The 7,871-nt window shown below is 36.5% G+C and overlaps 1 pseudogene; it reads left to right on the top strand.

Annotated features, from left to right (window-relative positions):
* Positions 1–2,662: 2,662 nt before the first annotated feature.
* LOC143587585 (TPD1 protein homolog 1 pseudogene) lies at positions 2,663–4,157 on the top strand (annotated as a pseudogene).
* Positions 4,158–7,871: the final 3,714 nt, after the last annotated feature.

The following is a 7,871-nucleotide window of genomic DNA, read 5'->3' as shown; positions in this document are numbered from 1 at the left end:
TCTTCTCATTTTTTTTCTCTGTACCAAACACCCCCTAAATGTAATAAATTTAGTCAGTAACCAATTTAAAAAATTTGTTGATAATGTTAAAGAAAAGTAAAATTAAGTAAATGGTATAATAATTGTTTTTCAACCACATCACATCATTAAATCACTCATCTAAAAATTTCAAATTAACCAATCAATCAGTAAACTTCCACCACACGTGAGAATACATACCTTCCCGTTCGTAAGCCAAACTTAACACCGCACTTCCATACACAGAGAATAAAACCCACGTCCACAAACGGACACCCTTTCCGAAGCCCTAATTCTTTCCTTCTCTCTCTCTCTCTACATTGATGTATATAATAATGCAAATGCATACAGTAGTGAAGGCTGAAATAGGAGAGACAAGAGTGGCAGAGAGGAGAAAACCGATGCAAAATGAAGGTTAAAGATGCGGATCGAACCATTGACTCTGTGGCTGAGAAAGAGAGAGTGTCAATAATTAGCTGAGGGGTCGCGCCTGGGGGCGCTAACCCCACACCACCGGGGCGCGAGCGAGGCGCGAGCGCGGAAATCCAGGCAGGCGTGAGTGTGGTCGCGGGAGAAGAGAGAGAAAGAGCCGTTGGGCCCGCCCAAAAGAGCCGTTGGAGCTCCGATTTTTTTTAAAAAAAACCCTTAAAACCTCTATATAATACCCCAAATTACTCCCATTTCAACCATATCAAAACACAATTTCACCTTACAAACCCTTATATAATATCCCAAACTCCTATATAATACCCAAAAATGTCTGAAAATTGGTACCAAAACCTAGATTCAGCTTATAGTTACGACGATTTATGGTTGTCATCAGACCAATCGATGTTTTATTCGGGGCCGCAAGAAACATCCGGCTTTCAACCATCCAACATACAACCGTCTCCTAACTTTGTTGTTCCAGAGACACAAGAATCACACGGTGATGCTACGGGAGCAAGAAGACGCGTCCACCGGAAAAAACAACTTGCAACGGACGGGCCGGGACCGGCTTCGACTCCGTGGACGAAACGGAAAACCACTCCGTGGTCATCGGATGAGAAGGAAGCCTTGTGTCGGGCTTGGATAGTCATTTCTGAGGATCGGCGTTGCGGTAATTGTTTTAACGTTTTTAAAAATGATTTTTTATAAAAAAGTTAAATAAAAAAGTTAACTGGAAATCTAATTTAATTATTCATTTTGCAGCCGACTACCAAAAAAGCAAGGTTTTTTGGACAAAGGTTAGGGAGACGTTCTATACGCTCGTTGGGAGTACAGAGCGAAACGCCGATATGATTTCGGGTCGGTGGTCCGAAATCAGAAAATTTGTCAGCTTGTTTACTAATCTTTTCAACAAGAACGCCGGTCGTATGGGACGGTGAAGACGTGGGACGGTTTAAAGTTGTGGGAGAGGTTGAAAAGGTGTTCCAAGTGGGTTGAGCTTGTGGCGCCGGACCATGATGCGGAAGTAGGGCCGAAACGGACTAAAACTAGTTCGTCTGGAGCGTATAGCACTTCCGCCGGGTCGGATTGCCGCGTTGGATTCGACCTAAACATTGCGGGGGAGGAAAGGTCTTCACCGCCGAGGAGGCGGCCATTGGGACGGGACGCAAAGGGGAAAAAACCGGCTGAGGGGGGAGCCGTAAACATCGTCGATCTTGTTGAATCCCTCAATAAATTCAACAAAACCATGGAGGTGGTCTCTAATGACAAAAAGGAAAAAAGTCGAATGAGAGATTTGAACGTCCTTACAAGAGACTTCAGTAACCTAAATCCGGTCGATCAAATGCTGATGGAAAAGCAAAAGGAACATATCCGAAAGAGGTTGATCGAAGAAGACCAAGCCGAAGAATAAGAATAATGTTTTTTTTAGTACTTTAATTTTTATTTTATTTTTAGATATTAATGTGTTTTTTTTTAATGTGTGTTTTTTTTAATAATTTATGAGTTTTTTTAATAATACGTTTTTTGAATATATTTATAAAAAAATAAAAAAAAATCCGCTGGAGCCCCTGCTGGAGCCCTCCACACCAGGGCCAGGGGCTCCAGCGGGGGCTCCAACACCCACCTTATCCAGTTTCTCTCTCTGCCACACGTCACAATATTATTGGCTGGAGCCCCCACTCGCGCCCCGTTAGAGCCCACCACACCCCTCAGCCTTACACAATTACGCTGTTTTACGACCAAAATTACTTTCCGATTAATGTGTTCTAAGTTGGCTCTGTAATCGAGGTGATTAATTTAATAGTTTAAACTTATTAGCTTGATGAACAAGCTTGTAATTTCCATTAAATAAAGCGGAAACTCTGTAGTCAATGTCCTCCATGATTCGGCGGTAGAATTTTTAGGAATTTGATTGATTCGATGTCTACGCCTATACTACACTATACTGTGCGTACTAATTATTATTATTATTATTATTATTATTTTAAATTTGTTCTCTCGTGTGTTGATGCAGCTATATAGTACAAGTAGTCAAGTACCAGCCGCCATTTCAATACCTCCATTGCTGTTGTTGTTATCTATAAAGTCAAATATCTGATCCTCACGATAATTTCTTCGTACTACCTATATATATATATATTAGCCTTGATTATAGCTACGGTTACACTCACTTCAGTTTAGCTTCTCAATTTTCCGGCGAAAGTATAGTTTTCCGATGACTTTGACCTCCGTTCACTGTTTCACGAAGAAAATATTATTGCTGCTAGTGGTGGTTGCGTTCGTTACAGGTGTGTTAATTATCAGCTTAATTTGTTGAGAATCATAATTTTGTCTTAATAAATTGCATCAACAGTTATTGATTTATTGATGTCATCAGGTACGCTGCAATTCGGTCCCAATTTAGTGAGTACTATCACTGTTGCAGAGAGTACAACACACAACAGCACGATCAATACGAGTCTGCATCGCAAGCTTCTTCACAATCATGGTAACCTAACTCTTAGATCCTTTAATTTGGTAATAATTTACTTTATCATCTTCATCATCATTTAATAATTATCATTTAATAGCTTTTTGAAAGAAAGTGTGAATTGAATTGAATATGGTATCTGTGGTAGCATCCACGTTGTGTCCGTGTTTTTCGGTGATCTTTTTTCTTGCTTAAACGCTGCAACACTGCACTGCACTGCACTGGTGAAATGATGCAGAGCCTCTTTGCACAGATATGTTGGTGTTAGAATTAGTAGTACGTACTATTAATTAATTGATGTAATATAATCATTTTAGATATCTATGACTGTTACAATTGGGTATGGGTGGGCATGGGGTAGGGTGGGTGAAATATAGGTAACAAGTTAATTGTGATAAATCAACGTTTAGTTGTATAATGTTAATTGTGGTAGGTGTTTTTTTCAAATTGTCTAGAGTTAATTTTTTTGATTGCAAGGTTGATTTAAAATAGTTTTATATAAGTTACCAATATTATAGATATGATACATATAAGTTATATAACATCTGATTTATTTAAGAGTAAAGTTTAAAATGTTAGGAGTTGTCATTTGTAAACAAGAAATATATGAATTTGACTTGAGTTGTTTGAAATTGTGTTTGACGTACTTGCAAATAATTCACTATTCTGCATATATAAATTTGATTAGCATATAATTATTTATTGTTGATTTGTTTTTCATTACCGTTAGACTGAAAAGATAATGATAAATATATTATTCACTTAATTAAAAAAGAAAACCAAGACATTTATGAATTAATAATAAATGTTGAGTTTTCTCTGGTTTTGCCGTTTTTGTGTAAATGAAAGTAACACAAGCTTTATCCTCTCTTTTATTTTGTTTGTATTTACTTTGTTCAGCGACACAAGTGGAACCAAACCGAATATGGGGGGACAAATGTTCAAAGTCCGACATTGTCATTAACCAGGGTCCCACTGACCCTTTACCTAGTGGCATCCCCACTTACACCGTGGAGATCATGAACGTCTGCACCACCGGCTGCGACATCTCAGGCATCCACCTCACTTGCGGCTGGTTCAGCTCCGCCAGACTCATCAACCCTCGCCTCTTTAAACGCCTCCGTTACAACGACTGTCTCGTTAATAACGGTGGACCCTTGGTTAACGGCCACACGGTCTCGTTTCAATATGCCAACACGTTCCGTTATCCTCTCTCCGTTTCCTCCGTTATCTGCTGAACGTCAACAAACAAGGTAAGTACAAGTGGCGCAGCGTGGCTTTTTTCAGGCACAATATGTCGCATGTGTCGTTTTCATGAATATTACCTTGGAAATGATACCTAACACCAAAGGGTATGAATGTAAAATTGAGTTTGTAGAAGAGGAGGGACTTATTGTACATGAGATGAATATTAGAGATGGAATTTTTGTAGCTATAATTCCTATTATTAGTAATAGTATACAAAATGTCAACTTTGGATCGATATGATTTTGGTATTATTTGATCATTAACAAACAAGCGTACACAGTTAAATCATATTCGTAATGAGGCTGCTTCTTAGGCAACACTAAAAGGGATCCTTAATTGGAATACGGATTGCAAATGCGTAGTAGGTTCGACAAAACAATTGTAGCGTCTAACTCCAAAAGGTATCGACCACCTGGAGTTTAGAAGAATAAAGGTTACTGGCAATCGAACACCTTTGATTTTATTTGTTATAATGTGATATTCAATTTAAGTAGATTTTATGTAATTGTGTTAAAATATTGATTATACATATTTTTTTCATAAAAATACATATTTTTTTTTTAAATTCGGGCCTAGCGAGGTGTCGGGCATGTGGTTGTCGACTACCCTACCACCCTCGAAGGCCGGCCCTGCAACCTAAATGTTAAAAAATTGCATCAATAGTCACCATCTGCCATCTAGATTTCATCCTTGGTTCAAAAAGATAACTAGGTTTGTATGTGATGTTAAGTCAATATTAATTTACCTTTTCACGAAGAGGTGTTCATCGGATCAGATAACTGGGTTAGTATCCGAATCCAATCCTATCCGAATTATTGATATTTCTATCCGACCCAAATTTGTCTGAATTCAATCCGGGTCGGATTTGGATAAAATCCAAAATAACAACAAAGTTTCTTAGTTTTTGGCCCTTAACATTTTTTACACGTTTAGAATCACAATAAACATACAAAACCAAAAAATAGAAATTAGATTTGAACATAAATTTAAAGTTCAAACGTCAAACAATAGTCTAAATAAACATACAAAACTGGAAAATACCACTAAAAATGTTAGTTATTCGGATTAATCCGAATATCCGAATAACTAATTCGAATTCGAATCGGATACGATATGCAATTTTAAAAAAATTTAACAAATTAGGAATATTCCTATCCGGCCCGAATCTATCCTAATCAATTTGGATCGGATTTGGATAAAATCCGAAAATAACAAAAATAATTTCTTAGTTTTAGGCCCCTAACATTTTTTACACGTTTAGTATCACAATAAACATACAATACTGAAAAATAGAAATTATTTCCAAACATTAATTTAAAGTTCAAACTTCAAACAATAGCCTAAATAAATATACAAAACTGGAAAATACCACTAAAAGTGTTATTTATTCGAATTTAATGGATATCTAGATAATCCGAATTTTCTTTTAAATTGCTTATTGTATTCGATCCGAATCCAAATTAGTTATTCGGATTGATCTGATCCAAATATCTGAGAAATGATTCAAATCGGTTTATTTGGGTTTCAGTTTAATTTTTAGGTTTTTTTTAAATTTCGGTTTTCATAAACACCCCTGTTTTTAATAAATAGACTTAAACAATAAAATAATAAAGTAATTAATTACTGAACATGTAAAAAAAGAAATATAAAACTATACTCTTCTATCTAAATAATTTATATTTAACCCAACCAATCCATCCCCACACACCCCACTAACCCCGCAACTCCCTTTTACATATGCAATTTTCAGCCGTCGAAATGGTGACCGGAAAATTGACAATATTTGGAAACATTGACAAGAAAACACACAGTTGTAAAAGATAGTGGCTCGCAGTTTGCCATATCTTTTTAATATTTTCTTCAACTTTAAGTGTATTTTTATTTGATTAATACTTCCACCGTTCCATTAAAAGTATCTATATATTTTTTTTTATCTGTATCATTACAAATGTCAACTTTCAAATTTATTAGTCAATTTCCAAGTTTACCCTTAAATACACACAACTAACATTAATAAACAATGTTGATGTACCCAATTTCTATGAGCATTATTGTCATTTGGTAAGTAAAACATGAATCATTTAATTTACATTGAACTTTGTGTTTTTCATATCATGACACTTTTAATATGACAGAGCCTATATCTTGATTAATCTGTTTATATCTTACAGTATTTTTTTTCTAAGGTTTAGAGTTAAACACTAAATTTACTAAAGTTTAATAGAAAAGTCTAACCAAGATATCTGTTACTATTAAGGATGAAAGAGAAGAAATAGGTATTGAAGATGTAAATTTTAAAATAAAGGGATATTGGTTTTTAGTACTCCCAATTTTCCCTCATTGGTAGATAACACTCCCAACTTTTGATTTGTCACCCACCACTCCCAACTTTCACCTTATTTTCCTGTACCACTCATCGTCTAAATGAACACTAACGTCGTTAATGTTTTGGACTAAAAATGTCATTCAAATTAGTTGAGGGGTTAAAACAGAAATTTTATTTTTAACACACAACCTCCATTTCCGGTGACCACGTTTTTCCGACAACCTCTTTTTTTCCGGCGAATTTGATTTTTCCGACTATCTCGTCTTTCAGAAAATAGAGATGGTTCTAAGGTGTAAAAAGGTGATGAAGATTATGAAGATTGTGCACCGGTGGAGATATGATGAAGATGGTGCTCGCCGGAAACCTGCAACTCGATTTTCCGGCACACAGGCGATTCCATAAGGTGGCTGGGTGAGACACTGGTGGTGGCGGGGGGCGGGGGTTGCGGTTTTGGGGCGGTGGGCAGTGAAATGATGGATATGGTGTTTGCCGGAAACCTGCAACTCGCCGGAAAACTCAAATTCATATGTGAAGCTCGATGAAATAATGGATATGGTGTTCTGAAAGACGAGATAGCCGGAAAACTCAAATTCTCCGGAAAAAATGAGGTCCCCGGAAAAACGAGGTCACCGGAAATGGAGGTTGTGTGTTAAAAGTAAAATTTCTGTTTTACCCCCTCAACTAATTTGAATGACATTTTTAGTCCAAAACATTAACGAGGTTAGTGTTCGTTTAGACGGGGAGTGGTACAGGAAAATAGGGTGAAAGTTGGGAGTGGTGGGTGACAAATCGAAAGTTGAGAGTGTTATCTACCAATGAGGGAAAGTTGGGAGTATTAAAAACCAATATCCCTAAAATAAAAGATAAAACAACAAAGACTATCCATTAAATTTGCTCTTTAATGTTAACATATTTAGTTAGGACTCGAGTTATTTTAGTTAGACATAATTACAGAGAATGTCCTTTATGTTTGTATCTAATTTTACTCATTGTCCTTTATCTTCAAAATTGATGTGCTTTATCCTTTACGTTTATAAATCTAACAACGTTTGTCATTTAACCCTAACCCGATTAGTTTTTTCAGTTAAGTCAGATCATGTGCTATGTAATGAGGGCAAATGAGTCTTTTTATCCATTTATTTAAAAAACTAATATTCAAAACTAAAAAAATATAAACACACACTCTCTCTTATTGTCTACACCACCATCATCCACCCACCCCTACACCACCACCTGCCACTATCCAACCTCCGCAAACACCACCACTGCCTGAAATCACCACCATCAGACCTGCCACTACAAACCCTAGAACTGCTAACAACCTAAATTTTAACAACTTAAGCCTAATTTCAACACAGCAGTAGTAAACCATAGATCTGA

Source organism: Bidens hawaiensis, unplaced genomic scaffold, assembly GCF_021521415.1.
Source record: "Bidens hawaiensis isolate Kalapana, Puna unplaced genomic scaffold, B.hawaiensis_p1.1 tig00035576_1, whole genome shotgun sequence".
In the NCBI taxonomy this organism is placed as follows: domain Eukaryota; kingdom Viridiplantae; phylum Streptophyta; class Magnoliopsida; order Asterales; family Asteraceae; genus Bidens; species Bidens hawaiensis.
This window is presented reverse-complemented; position numbering and strand designations above follow the sequence as displayed.